Genomic DNA, 16,545 nt, shown 5'->3' with positions numbered 1-16,545 from the left:
GACAAATTGTTTCTAAAATTTATAAAAAATATAGAAGACATAGAATGGCCAAAATTACTTCAAAATAGAAATAAATTGAGAACACGTACTTCCTAATTTTGAGGCTTACTATAGAGTTATAGTTTTCAAGACAGTATGGTATTGGAATAAGCATTATTAAATTAAAAAATAAAATAAAATATAGATGTTCTCCAAATTTATATGTATAGTCAGTTTATTTTTGAATTTTTACTCTTACCTCAAACTACAGACTAAATTAGTTAGATGTGGATTACACCACTCAAAAAATAGTTGTAAGTATGTGTCTAAAAGAAAATATTTTAAAATTTTTATAATATTAAGGTAGGCAAATATTTTACAAAAAAATACAAACATAGAAGACAGGTGATGAATTGTACTTTATCAAAATTCCAATTTGCACCCTTCAATACACAGCACTAAGAATATGAAAAGAAAGTGATGTCAGCAAGATGGTTGACTGGAGTTTCCTGGAGCTTGTCTCCCAATATAAAAGAAACAAAATAACAAGTAAACCGTTATATTTTGATGGGACTGACTGAGAGAGTATGCTGAAGAGCAGCAGAAGTGTGGTGAAATCCTTGTGGAGCATAAATTAGATATAATAACCCATTGATGAAATGGTGCTATGTAAATCTTTCAATCCACTACTATGAAAGTTTAAAGTTGAAATGATAAAATCAGTAATAAAACAGCAACTATAATTAGTTGCTAAGAAACACACAATAGATAAAGAAGCAAATTAAAGCAACAAAAATATAAATTGTGGAGAAAGAAAAAATGTCTAGAATATTTTTATATGCCCAAAGTTTCTATCAGCTTAAAATAGTCTATTACAACTAAAAGACTCTTTATTCCAGCTCCATGGTAACCACATAGAAAAAATTACATCAGATACATGACTAAAAAAGAGAAAAGAATCAAAGCTTAGAACCACAGAAAACCACCAAATCAAAGAGGTAAATAACAAGAAAGGAAAAAAAAGCTAAGATTCTACAACACAACCAGAAAAATGACGAAAAAAATGACAAGAGTAAGTCCCTATGTATCAATAATAGCCTTGAATATCAATGAATTAAATAATCCAATTAAAAGATATAGAGTAGATGAATAGACAAGAAGGACAAAATCTAATTTTATGCTGCCTGCAAGAGATGTGCTTCACCATTAAAGACAAATGTAGACTGAATGTGAACGGATGGAAAAAGGTATTCCATGCAAATGGAAACCAAAAGCAAGCAGAAATAGTCATATTCTTATCAGATGTAATGGGCTTTCAGTCCAAAACTGAAAAGAGGTATGTCATTGTTTAATGGTAAAGGGAACCATTCAATGAGAGAATATAACAATTGCAAATATGCATATGCACAATATCAGAGTGACCAGATATATAAATAAAATATTATTAGACCTAAAGAAAGAGACTGACATGCAATACCACCTTACTCCTGCAAGAATAGCCATAATCTGTTGCATATGTATACAATGGAATACTACTCAGCCATAAAAAAGAATGAAATAATGGCATTCACAGCAACCTGGATGAGATTGGAGACTACTATTTTCAGTGAAGTAACTCAGGAATGGAAAACCAAACATCGCATGTTCTCACTCATGTGGGAGTTAAGCCATGAGGATGCAAAGACATAAGAATGACACAGTGGACTTTGGGGACCTCGGGGGGGGAGTGTACGAGGGGGCAGAGGGATAAAAAACTACAAATAGGGTGCGGTGTACACTGCTCAGGTGATGGGTGCACCAAAATCTCACAAATCACCACTAAAAACTTATTCATGTAACCAAGCACTACCTGTATTCCAATAACCTATGGGAAAATGAAAAAAAAAATTAGAAGAAATTGCCAACTCTAATTAATGCAGAAATTAAAGCAGAAAATCACAAAATAAACATAAACTGAAAGTCATAATGCTATAATCCTTCTATATATACGTACATACATACGTGTATACATATACATATTATATTAGAGCAAAAATGAAATATTATAGCTTAAAAAATAAAAAAGTGATTTTTGATCCTACATATTAAAAAATTTTAAATTAGCACTTAGTTAAACTTTTAAAAATATATTTTATTGTATTATTAATGCAGGTATCATTGATGATTGTGAGAATATTTATTATTTGCTTTTCATTATTTTGTAATTGAGTTTAATGTATAATTTATTACTTTCCCTTTTATTAAAAACACATCACAAGCAAAGTTTTTATTAATCTTGCTCATTTTGGAGGTACAGTCTACTTGTTACAATGTGAGTATGTAACAGAGTTCCCCATTAAAATTTTGTTTTGTTTTGTTTTGTTTTTCCTTTGGCTTTGATCTTAATAATGTAATAACCTCTGCTCTCTTTTTACCACAAAACACTCTCTTGCACAACATTTTCCCATATCTAATTATGTGCTTACTTGGAAGTTCCAGGGTCTAAATCTCGAAACAATTCAGGCAGCTACAGAATGTACACACACCTGAAGATTACTTTAAGGCAGTAGTTAATTTACAACCCAGCTGTACCTCAGATGGCATGAGCCAAACACCAGAGGGGGAAATAATCCAAGATATTCACTAGAATAAGTCAGATGCACCAGTGGCTCCTTGCTACTTTTGTCTATACCTCATAACAAATTTTTCTTATTAATCCCCTGCACTCAGCCCAGAATAAAAAATGGTTTCTTTAAGGCATAAGCTTGGCCATTTCCCCACTTTTGGCTTTTGGATTAAAGTCACTTTCCTTTCACAGCATCTCATCCTTGTTCATTCAGCATGACAAGTGACAAGCAGCTGAGCTTTCATTCAGTTACAAGTAGCTTCCAATAGAAATATATTTAAGAGACAATGGCAAAAAAGACTAATATACTTTATCATGAGCCAGGTCTTAAAATGTGTTTATAATGGTACATAGAACATTACCCTTTATTGCTTTAAGTATCATTTAAAAATGTCAATAAATCTTCCAACTGTTTAATTCAAATTTAACTTTCAGTAAAAAATGCTGTTTTGATCCTATTCCTGTAGTCACTGCTACCTACATCACTTTCTGTAGTCATTTCATACCTATGAAAACTGATATGAGATTTGTTCAGCTGATAAATAGGCTTCTAAAGAGGTCACAACTTACAAGTTACTAGAATCATTTATCCTGTTTAGAAGTCACTTTCTTAAAGTTAGACAAATGAAGAACTTCATATTGGTTTTACCAATTTGATTCTCAACATATCCTTAGTTTTAAGTTGGAACACATTATTTTTTCAATTACTAATACAATATATTATTTTAAACCTGAGTTATATTTGTCTTTTTAAGAATACAATTGTCTTTCAAAAGTATTATTCATATTGACTATTAAAAGACATTATATTTCACGGGTTATATGAAGTTAGACATGACAGCTTAATTGGTCTATCCTGACAAGTTATGCACAGATAAATTTCAAATTAAATAGTGGCACAATAATTCTCGAGACCAATATTTGATGGCAATTTTTTTGGTAGGATTCCACAGATTTCAGACCATTATTATATTGCTCTTGTTTCCTCTTCTAACAGTATTTGACATCATTTTCCATTTAATTACTGAATGAATTTTTTTTCTCTTTTGTTTTCCTGGGTTTTCTGAAACCAGAAAATTTGTAGATCTTTATAGTGGATTAATTTGTATTGAAGGCCTACCCTGTTCCAGGCACTGATCTAGGATACAAGCTTGACAGTTCCTGTTCATGTTGGCAGAATAGCTCATCAAACTTAAGATGAGGTAGTTGGCCGTATAGTGCCAAAACTAGAAAAGTAACTTTCATCTTATTAAAGTTTTAGCATGGAATTTTATAGTATAATATCTTTAGCTTGGTTCAGAATCAAGAATATTTACATACAGGAGGAAGAGAAAATAATTTAATTTCTCTAAGGGAACTTGCCTGGCAAAATCTTTAAATAATTTTAATATCAGCAGAAATCTAAGTGTTTGCAGATTTCTGTGTAGTTAATATCTTAATATTATCTGTATTGGACTCTTTCACTTTTTCTTCTGTCATTGTCAATTTATAACATAGTAATTATAGTTTTTATGATATAAAGTATTTAAAATGTATTACCTATAATTTATAAAGTAAATGAGATATTTGAAGACCTCGCCAGTTAAAACACACACTCAGATTTATGGGGAAGAGAGTATGAGTATTTTAATTTAAGGTATGGAATAACTTTAGAGTTACAAATTCACTCAAATTCCTGCTCATATTTAAAAACATTCAATGAAGTATCATTTTTAGGAGCATGGAGACCACTGTTAAAGAGTAACCAGAACTAGGTAGTAAAGTATTAAAAGCAGATTTTATTCAGGAAGTATTGTAATAGGTGGAAAGTGTCCTCAATTCCAAATTCAATAAGAAAAATGGATAAAAATAGCCAAAAATGGTTAAAAGATTACTAAGAGAGAACATCAGGGGCAAGAGGAAATCCTGGTTAACCTGACATCACAGGATTCTTGTTAAAGGTAGAACAGGGTTACCAGGTATCACCTGGAAGAAAATGAGGATAAATAATTTGATTATATATCAATGAGATCAGGAATTCTCTCTTAAAATAATTGGGAGGCTATTAGGCTGAGAGGGCTCCAGTGCCTTCAGTTTCCATGTAAGCAAACTGAAACCTAACAATATAAACAATAAAACAAAACTTAAGCTTAACCAATCAGTAACCACCAACTAACCTGTAACTAGAGATTTTACCAATTAGAAATTGACAACAAACCTCTCACTAGGGACTTTACACTTTAATCAATTAAATATATTTTATTTGTCTCACTTTCACAAACACCTTATAAACATTTTCCTCTTGCATCTTTTCGGTGGAGCCCTGAACCACTTGCAATCTAGCACTGCCTGATTCATGAATAATTGTTTTGTCAAATAAACTCTTTAAAATTTTAATGTGCCTAAGTTTATCTTTTAACATCACTAAACTGAGTTACCAGGATACTTCCTAAAACTGAGTTACAGAGGTCTGGCAAGGATGGGACCAAGAAAAGATTGATTCAGAAGAGCCTGATTAAAGATTAGTCAGTGAAATAATCTTTGTCACCACATTCATTTGAATTCCAGTTCTTGCTCTCTCACAATTAGTTGGAGGAATTTTGATAAATGCACTGAACCTTTATCTGATCATAAGAGAGTATGAGAATAAATGTGATACAGTGATTACAATCTCACTGTTCTTGAGAATTTGTTCCATAGTAAGATTTTGAGAAATGATGAGCTACTACTATTATTATCATTACCTTTGGAAATTATATATCATCACAATTTATTCAAGGGTCATGGGAAGCATAACAGAATAGCAATAAAGAGTTCAGGATCTAGAGTCAAATATCCTCAGGTAAACCTCACCTACAGAACCTCTTAGTTTTGTAATCTTAGTAAGTAAACTGACCACTATGAGTGTTATTTTCCTGAGCCACAAAATGAAAAAAAAAATAGCATTTAATTTATAGGGCCATTGTAAGAACCAAGTGAGACTGTATTTGTCTGTTCTCATGCTGCTATGAATAAATAAATTAAACTGAGTAATATATAAAGAAAAGAGATTTAATTGATTCACATTTCTGCAAGGCTGGAGAGGCCTCAGGAAACTTACAATAATGGCAGAGGACACCTTTTCACAGGGTAGTGTGAGAGAGAATGAGTGCTGTGCAAAGGAGGAAGCCCCTTATAAAACCATCAGATCTCATGAGAACTCACTGTCATGAGAATAGCATGGGGGAAACTGCCCCCCATAATTCAGTTATCTCCACCTGGTCCTGCCCTTGATATGTGGAGATTATTACAATTCAAGGTGAGATTTGGGTAGAGATAAAGCCAAACCGTATTATTCCACTACTGGCCTGTCCAAAATCTCATGTCCTCATATTTTAAAACACAATTGTACCTGTTCAACAGTCCTCCAAAGTTTCATCTGAGACAAGGCAAGTCCCTTCTGCCTATGAGCCTGTAAAATCAAAACCAATTTAGTTACTCCCTACATACAATTAGGTTACAGGCATTGGGTAAATACACCAATTCCAAATAGGAGAAATTGGCCAAAACAAAGAGGCTACAGGCCCTTTGCAAGTCCAAAATCAAATAGGGCAGTCATTATACTTTAAAGTACCAAAATGATCTCCTTCAACACCATGTCTCACATCCAGGTTATTTTGATGCAAAAGTTGGGCTCTCATGGCCTCAGGTAGCCCTGCCCCTGTGACTTTGCAGTGTATAGCCTCCCTCCCGATTGCTTTCATGGTTGCTTTCATGGGCTGATGTTGAGTGTCTGCAGCTTTTCTAGGTGAATGGTGCAAGCTGTTTGTTGATCTACCATTCTGGGGTCTGGAGGACAGTGGCCCTCTTCTCACAGCTCCACTTGGCAGTGCCTTAGTGGGGACTTTGTGTGGGGGCTCCCACCCCACATTTTCCTTCCACACTGCCCTAGCAGAGGTTCTCAATGAGGGCTCCTCTCCTGCAACAAACTTCTGCCTAGACACTCAGGCCTTTTCACACATCCTCTGAAATCTAGGTGAAGGTTCCTAAACCTCAATTCTTGACTTCAGTGCATCCACAGGCTCAACACCATGTGGAGGCCACCAAGGCTTGGGGCCTGCACCCTTTGAAGCAATGGCCAAGCTTTACCTTTGCCCCTTTTAGCCTCAGTTGAAGTCGAAGCAGCTGGGATGCAGGGTACCATGTTCCAAGGCTGCATAGAGCAGGGGGCCCCTGGGCCCTGCCCACAAAACCATTTTTCCATCTTAGGCCTCTGGGTCTGTCATGGAAGGAGCTGTCATGAAAGTCTCTGACATGCCATAGAGACGTTTTTCCCATTGTACTGGTTATTAGCATTTGGCTCCTCATTACTTATGTAAACTTCTGTCGTGGGCTTGAATTACCCACCAGAAAATAGGTTTTTATTTTCTATTGCATCATCAAGCAGTAAATTTTCCAAACTTTTATGCTCTGCTTCCTCTTGAATGCTTTGCCGCTTAGAAATGTCTTCCACCAGATACCCTAAATCATCTCTCTCAAGATCAAAGTTCCACAGATCTCTAGGGCAGAAACAAAATGCTGCCAGTCTCTTTGCTAAAGCACAACAATAGTCACTTTTGCTCCAGTTCCCAAAAAGTTCCTCATCTCCATCTGAGACCACCTCAGCTTAGACTCCATTGTCAACATCACTATCAGCATTTTGGTCAAAACTATTCAACGGGCCTCTAGGAAGTTCCAAATTTTCCCACGTCTTCCTGTCTTCTTCTGAGCCCTGCACATTGGTTGAACCTCTGCCTGTTACCAATTCCAAAGTCAGTTTCATATTTTTGGGTATTATTATAGCAGCACCCGACGCTCTGCATTGGTAATTTACTGTATTAATCCATTTTCATGCTATGAAGAAATACCCTAGACTGGGTAACTTATAAAGAAAGAGGTTTAATTGACTTACAGTTCGACATGGCTGGGAAGGCCTCAGGAAACTTACAATCATGGTGGAAGGCACCTCTTCACAGGGTGGCAAGAGAGAGAATGAGTGCCAAGCAAAGAGGGGAGCCCCTTGTAAAACTATCACGTCTCATGATAACTCAATCACTATCACGAGAACAGCATGGGGGAAACTACCCCCATGATTCAGTTATTTCCACCTGGTCCTGCCCTTGACATGTGGGGATTATTACATTTCAAGGTGCAATTTGAGGGTGGACACAGAGCCAAACCTTATCAGAGACCATCTTAATAAAGTACATAACAAATTATATGGCTCATGGCTGGACATGGTGGCTCAATTCTAATTCTGGCACTTTGGGAGGCTGAGTGGGTAGATTAATTGTGTCTAGAAGTTCAAGACCAGCCTAGGCAATATAGTGAGACCCTGTCTCTACAAAAAAATAGCTGGGCTTGGTAGCATAGGCCTGTAGTCCCAGCTACTTAGGAGACTGAGGTAGGAGGAATACTTGAGCCCAGAGATTGAGGCTACAGTGAGCCATAATCATGACACTGCACTCCGGCCTGGGTGACAAAGTGAGACCCTGTCTCAAAAACGTATATATGGCTCATGATATATATTCAATAAAATTATTAGTAGTAGTAGTAGAAGAAGACACAATTATGCCAGTATAATGCTATTCTACTTTTCTCTAGGCCTACTTTTCTCTAGGGCTGTCTTGTGGAACAAGAATCTCCCAGTGGAGCAGAAAAGAAAATTGAAAGTATTTTCTTTCAAATAGGAGACCCTCTATCAATGTTAATTTGTTTGTTTTTCTCACAAACAGCATGCCTTCTGCCTTCCGTCATGAAGATCTTGTTGCAAATCTGCCCTGTGAGGCCACATTATTTAGACATGATTATACTTTTGCTCATCACTTCTGACTTCTCAGAAAAAAAGGCAGCATGAGAATTTATGTTGCTCCTTTTTCTTTCCATCTGTTTATTTTGCTTTATTAGTAGCAGTCTTCAATTCACTCATGAGATTATAAACTCAACTATGAACATGGCTTTCTATTTTTATTCAATCACAAGCATTGAAGAAAGGAAATATTTAAACACTCTCTCTTGAGAAGCTATTTGATGCATGCACTCTTTTCCCGAAAATGTCATTTTAAATGTGTTTACTACAAGGTTTCCTATTATTATAAGTAAACAATCTCACAGTCTTGAATACTTGTATTTGAATATTTCAGAGTTAGAATTTATGATTTTAATTAGCATTGAAATTATAATATAAGCCAGAAATCTTTTGTTGTTATTAATTTTTCTCTGATGAGATTTGTGTTAGGTTACTACAATTCTAGGACATTTGAGAGAAAGGTAAATACTCCTGCTTCATTTGGGGGTGCTGAAATTATTTGCCATAAATTGGCCAAATTTTTATATGGGAAAAAGCATAAATATAGACTAGTTCCTTGTGAATATAAACTGTATTTGTTTTCTTATTTGCATTTATAATATGCATAGAGTATATTTCTGAAATGAGAAAAAGGAAAATCTTAGAATTATCCTAATTTTTAACAGTTAATTTTATGAATTATACAAAGATGAATTTGATGATTGTTTTCCCTTAAAATATTTTCATTTCTTATTTTTCTTCTCAAACTCAGTGAAACAGAAAAGCCTACTACAAAATTTGACCCAATGTTTTTCTAAACTGTTTATATTCCCTCATATTTCCCAACAGAAATCAGAAAATATTTTAAAGTATTGTTAAAATTCTTGTTTCTGAAAACTCAGTCGTTTTTATATTGTAAGAGTAAACTGAAATACATTCAAGAGGTGAATGAAGGAGCACACAAAATTTTACTCAAAAATATATCTCCCTAGAATAAAGAATATTTTGAATTAAAAAACCTTAGAAATCAACAGGCCTTGGAAGAGACTGTGTCCCTATCTATATAAAGATTAGACTGACCCACCGAAAAAATAAACATTTTTTTTCTCCTCCCTGTTGTCTCATTATCTATTGCAGGAAAGAAGACCAAGAATGTAATCAGACCTGGCCCAAACTTTTTACAAAGTAATATGTCTTTCAGATGTATTCAGTTTCCAAAGAGAACTATTTTGTAAGTCAACTTATATTCATTGCATCTCTTCATTCTTTCAGTAGCTAATCATTCTTTCTAGTAACCATTTATTGCCCCTCAACATAATTACCTATGTTTTCCAACTTTTCTTCCCCTCTGAAACAACAGTGAATTCCTATGTTAGCAAAAGCTAATTTCCATGGGTCTGCAGCAAACTCAATTCTTGCCTCCTCAGAAGAAAGAATTTAACTAGGGGCATGAGGCAGAGTGAGAGACTGAGGCAAGATTTTAGAGCAGGGGTAAAAGTTTATTTTAAAAGTTTAGAGCAGGAAGAAAAGGAAGTAAAGTACACTTGAAAGAACAAGTGGGTGGCTTGAGAGATAAAGTACATAATTTGACACTTGACTTGGGGTCTTATATGTTAACATTCTTCATGTGCAGTGGCCTGCCAACACTTGGGAGGAACTGCATGTGCAGTGTGTTTACTGGAGTTGTATGCATGGTCACCTGAGACATTTTTCCTTTATCAGTTTAGTGTTCCTATAAGGTCAGATACCAGTTAAACTCCGGAATTTAGCCTCTTAGTTTGCATGTTTGAGCCCACTCACCCAACTCCTGAGAGCTTCTCAGGAGATCATCAGTTTCAAGGTTTTCTATCTATCAGGAGACTGCCTTTCCCTGGTGCTGGTTATGACTAGTTATTATTTTAGAGAGACAGCTTAACAACTGCCAGATCATCACCGGATGGTCACCTGACATTCCTAGTTGTGGGGGAGGTTCATCTTCTGCCCTGCTCATGTCTGACCCACTACCTAGTATATTTTTCCCCTCAAGAGTTCAAGACCCAAATTCTTTGGGAAAAATGGATGAAGTTCAGTGTTTTGTAACTTCTTCCTGCTGACAAGAGGAGCTCTGGTAGTGATTCTGTGAGTTTTGAACTCTTGCTAGCTCTCAGGGCGGGGTGGTTCCCTGATTTGGTGAAAGCAGTATCCAGCTAGATACAAGGGTAACAGGGGCAGGATCTCACTTTTGTCATGTCCCATTGATGGGCAATCTAGGACTACTCTGTAGTAGGATGGTTCTTGAATATTAATAGGCCAGCATTTCTCATTGAGGATTATCTGAAGCTGATGGTCCATCCCTGTGGTTTCTTTTAAGTTGATGTCAGGAATTATTGGTTGGTTTACAGAAACAAGCAGGGTTAGTCTAAATTGTAGAAAAACTCAGAAGCAACTGATGAGACCAGAATCCAATAACAGGTGTACCATAATTATTAAAACATAATCTTTCTCTCTTCAGTCCTCATTTTTAATAAAAACGAATTATGGTGAGACTGATTTGTTTGCAAAATAAGCTTTAGTCTTATTATACTTAGCCTTATTGTTTGCATAAGGCACAGCAAAAATAATTATTTTTCATATAGTCTTCTTTTTAAATTGGCTTTGATGAAACTTTGTTTCACAAGGATCTAGTTAAGACACTTTTTTAAAATCCTTGAATCCAGCCATGGATTTGTGCTGCTGAAAACCTGTGCAAGTTGAGTAAATTCCTCTCCTCTTGAGGTTCCAAGACAATGAGGCTGCTGGGCCTGTCAGAAAGTGACATTCTTTTCTTACCACAGGTCAGGAACCATGTAAAGGGCCTATATAAACAAGATATGAGGCCAGTTTTTCTAAGGGGCTTTTATTGGCCCTATAAATAAACATTGATTCCTTAAATGGAAGCACATCATTCCTATTAAAGCCTTGATAAAATAAACAGCTTCTCCAATAGTGTCCTGTTGCAAAATAAAACAAATTCTTATTGCATTTATGCAAATAACTAATAACTATTAGTTAGGAATACTCACAGATAATTTCCAAATTTTGAAGAAATCAGGTAGTGAGAAATATGCTCCAAATTTTGCTTATAGGAGTATATTTTATTCAATTGTTAAAAGAAATAGCTTTAAATTTTCTTGGCTGTGAAAAACAAACAAATAATCAGCAACGTTTTAAGCAAAAATCATAAAAGGATTATTTCAGTCTTCTGTTAGTTCAGTCCATGTAGTTAACTCATATTCTGCTTGATCATTAAGAACATTTTCACTCTCAGAGTCCTGAATGTTTTTTTCTTTATTCTAATGTCACAATCTCTAAAGTTACCAGAAACCTGCATTCAAAAGCAGACATATAGACCACCATAACAAAATAGAGAAGCTGGAGACAAATCCATATACCCAGAGCGAAATCATTTTTGACAAATGTACCAAGAATAAAAACTGGGTAAAAGACAGTCTCTTCAGTAAATAGTCCTGGGAAAACTGGGTATGCATATGCAGAAAAATGAAAGTAGATCTTTATCTCCTGCTACATTCAAAAATCAAACAAAGATAGATTAAAGACTTAAATTGAAGCCCTCAAACTATAAATCTACTCCAAGGAAACATTAAGAAAAAACTCTACGACATTGTTCTGGGCAAAGATTTTTTGAGCAATACCCCACAAGCACAGGCAACCAAAACAAAAATGAACAAATTGGATCATATCAAGTTAAAACGCTTCTGTGCAGCAAAGGGAAACCATCAACAAAGTGAAGAGACAACCCATAGAATGGGATAAGACATTTGCAAATTATGCATTTGACAAGAGGATAATAAACAGAATATATAAGGCACTCAAACTACTCTATAAGAAAAAATCTAATAATCCAGTAAAAAAATGGGCAAAATATTTGAATAGACATTTCTCAAAAGAAGACATACAAATGACAAACAGGTACATGAAAAGGTGCTTAACATTATTGAACATAAGATAAAAGCAAATTAAAACTATAATGAGATAGCATCTCACCCCAGTTCAAATGGTTTATATCCAACAGGCAGACAATAAATAACAAATATGGATAATTATGTGGAGAAAAGGCAATCCTTGTACCCTGCTGGGTGGGAATGTACATTAGTGCTACCACTATAGACAACAGTGTGGAGGTTCTTCAACGAACTAAAAATTGAGCTACCATATGATCCAGCAATCTCACTGCTGGGCATATAGCTAAGATTGGAGGCAACCTAAGTGTCTATGGACAGATTCCTGTATAAAGAAAATGTGGTACATATACACAACAGAGTGCTATTTAGCCATAAAAATGAGATACAGTCATTTGCAACAACATGAATGAAACTAGAGATTATTATGTGAAGTGAAATGAGCCTGGCACAGAAGACAAATACAACATGTTCTAGCTTATTTGTGAAATCTGAAAATCAAAATAATTAAACTTATGGACGTAGAGAATCGAATGATGGCTTCCATAGGCTGAGAAGGGTAGGAGGCAATTGTGGGGAAAGTGGGGATGGCTAATGGGTACAAATAAAATAGTTCAAAAGTATGAATAAGACCTAATAATTGATAGCACAACAGGGTGACTATAGTCAATAACTTAACTGTACATTTTAAAATAATGCAAAAAGTGTAATTGGATTGTTTGTAACTCAAAGTACGACTGTTTGAGGGGGTGGATGCTCAGTTTTTCATGATATGTTTATTTCACATTGCACACCTGTATCAAAACATCTTATGTCCCATTTAACTATACACATCTACTATGTACCCACAAACATAACAAAATTAAAAAATAAATATTAAACATACATCTACCATTTGAAATCGCCATTGAGAAAATGAAAAGTGTATATGCCCATACAAAGACTTATACACAGATGTTCATAGCAGTTTTTTTGTAATATCCCCAAACTGGAAACAACCCAAATATTCATAAACAGTTGAATGAATAAATAAAATGCGATATATCAATACAATAAAATATTATTCAGCAGTAACTACTGAAATTAAATATATGCAACATTAAATACATAAAACATGGAGGATGGAAAAATGAGGAATTGTTCAACAAAGTTTCAGTTACACAAGATGAATACATTCTAGAGACTTGCTATACAACATGGTGCCTATGCTTAACAAGACAGTATTGTGCCCTTCAACGTTTGCTGAGGGTACATCTCATGTTACATGTTCTTACCATGAAAAACAGAAAGGAACACAGGAAAGGTGCTGGATATGTCTATTACTTTGATAGCAGTAATGATGTCACAGGTGTTTGCATATGTCCAAACTCATCAACTTGTATACATTAAATATGTGCAGTTTTGTATATTAATTATACCTCATGAAGCTATTAAAAATAAAACATAGAATTTTATTCCCAAAATAGAGGACTTCAAAAAACTTTTCACAAGATATTCACTCTAATCTACATTAAATGAAATGAGCCAGTTACAGAAGGACAGATATGGCATGACTACACTTATATGAGGTATCTAAAATAATCAGAGTCATACAAATGGAGATAGGAATGGTGGGACTACAGAAAGGAGAAAATGGAGAGTTGTTGCTCAATTGGTATAAAGTTTAAATTATTCAAGATGAATGTGTTCTAGAGATTTGCTGTACAACATAGTACCTTATTTAACAATATTTTATTGTGCACTTAAAATTATCTTAAAAAGGTAGACCTCATATTAAGTGTTCTTACCAAAAAAAAAGAGACACAACAAAACTTTTGAAGGTGATGGGTATATCTATAACCTTGATTCTGGTGATGGTTTCACAGGTAAGATGAAACTCACAACATTACATACAAAATATACAAATTTGGTATCAATTGAACTTTAATAAATCTTTTAAAATTAATTTAAAGTAAATGAAGGTTTATTTATCAACTTTATCCTATTCCACTGGTCTACATGTCTTTATTTTAGCACCAGGCTATTTTGATTACTGTCAGTTTGTTGTAAGTTTTGAAATCAGAAAATGTCAGCCCTTTGAGTTTTTTTCAAGACTGTTTCGGACATCTAGAGTCCCTTGATTTTCCAAATGAATTTTAGGAAGGATTTTTCCATTTCTGCCAAAAAAAAGTCATGAGCATTTTTATAGAGATTGCATTGCACTTATAGATCACTTTGGAAAGTTTGTCATTTAAATAATATTATTTCTCTAATTCCTAAAAATAGGATTAACACAATGTGGTACATCAATGTAATAGATTACTATTACTCAGCAGTAAAACATCAGGAATTTATTATATGCTACCACATAAATGAATCTTGAAAACATCATAATAAATGAAATGAGCCACGAACAAAAGGACAGATATTACATGATTCCACTTATGTAAGTTACCTAGTATAGAGAAATTCATATAGAGTGAAAATAAAATGGAGGTTTTCAGTGGCTCAGGGTATATATAAATGAGGAGTTATTTTTTAGTAGGTACAATGTTCTATTGGGATGATAAAAGAGTTCTCAAAATTCATACTGATGATGGTTGCACAAAGTTGTGAATGTACTTAATGCCGCTAAAAATGTACACTAAAAATTGTTAAATGGTAAATATTGTTATGTATATTTACCACAATAAAAGTATCTTGCCAGAAAAAAAAACATTGTATGCATTTAAAGGCTATTTCAAACATGTGCTATGAGTAATAATGGCAAACATAAAAAGGAAATTTCTATTTCTGGAAGTAAATGGAATTAATGAAATTAGAAGACATAGTAATTTATCTAGAGCTATAGTTAAAATTTTTAAAGATTTGATGTAGAAGGTTAAAATCTATTTGGAATATGTGAAAATGCTACATATCACATGCAGAAACAAATTAGCAGTGGCAGGAGTTCACATTCCTTTCAAATGGTGCAATACTTCCTTTTGATATTTAAAATCCTAGGGTGTTCCAAACCTAGACCATATGCATATAAGCAATTTTATTTTCCACTGAATTCAAGAACTACACTTGGTTGCAATCACTCCTTTACCTCCATTAGCTCCCCATCTCTTATTTTTTTACTACCTATATAATCTATATGTTCTTCATGGTTTCTAATAGCTGCACTGCTTGTACTGGCTTCACTTTAATGGTTTCTACTGGTTCTATAATTTCCCTAACTTCTGAAGTTTCCTTCTCTCCCATTACTTCCATCTCTATTATCTTGTTTACAGCTTTTACCTCTTCCACCTCTGCCTTAACTTGGCCTAATCACAAGCTCAAAATAATAAAAGAAAGCCACCCAACAAAAACACATTTGAATTTTAGTAAATGAAACACAATTACTATTTATCTTATACCTATCTACCATGTCTAGCCACATTTTTGTCTGAGAGGTTAGACAAGAAAATAAAATAAATGTATCTAAATTAAAAGGGAAGCGGTAACATCTCTGTAGATGAAATGAACTGATATGGAGAAAAAAGATTCCACATGAAAAACATCTGTTAAACCTAATAAATGAATTCAGCAAATGTTTAGGATAAAAATTAAAACTCAAAGCTATGCTATTTCTCTAAACAATAAACAATAAGAAAAATAAATTAATAAAATAATTACATTTGGAATAGCATCAAAATGCATAAGGTACTTAGGGATAAACTTAACCAAGGAGGCAAAAGACTTGTGCACTGAAAACTAAAAAACATTACTGATATAAATTAAAGAAGATACAGATAAAATGGAAAGACACCTATGTTTATAAATTGAAGTCAATATTGTTAAAATATCCAAATGACCCAAAGTGATCTACAAGTTCAATATAATCTCTGAAAAATCCCAACAACCTTCTTATCAATGATAGAAAAACCCATTCCAAAATTTATAGGTAAATTCAAGGGACGTCAAACAGCCCATAGAGTTGTACAAAAGAGCAACTCACATTTTCTGATTTCAAAATTTATTGCAAGGCTACAGTAATCAAAGCAGCATGGTACTTTCATGAAGGCAGACATATGGATGAATGGAATAAAAGAGAAAGTTCAGAAATAAACCCTCACATATATGGTCAATTACTTTTTGACAAGGATTCCGTGACCATCAAATGTGGAAAGAAGAATCTTTTCAACCAACGGTGCTGTGAAAACTGGATATCCACATGCAAAAGAATGAAGCTGGACCCTTACCTTAAAACATATATTTGTAAAGATTAACTAAAA

At 34.2% G+C, this 16,545-nt stretch overlaps 1 pseudogene; it reads left to right on the top strand.

Moving 5' to 3' along the window:
* Positions 1–1,172: 1,172 nt before the first annotated feature.
* The window catches only part of LOC112130736 (bifunctional phosphoribosylaminoimidazole carboxylase/phosphoribosylaminoimidazole succinocarboxamide synthetase-like), a 30,654-nt pseudogene continuing 15,281 nt past the window's right edge, over positions 1,173–16,545 (top strand).

The sequence above is a fragment of the Pongo abelii genome, chromosome X (assembly GCF_028885655.2).
Source record: "Pongo abelii isolate AG06213 chromosome X, NHGRI_mPonAbe1-v2.0_pri, whole genome shotgun sequence".
Lineage (NCBI taxonomy): Eukaryota > Metazoa > Chordata > Mammalia > Primates > Hominidae > Pongo > Pongo abelii.
The sequence above is the reverse complement of the archived record's forward strand: the minus strand, read 5'-3'. Positions and strand labels throughout refer to the sequence as shown.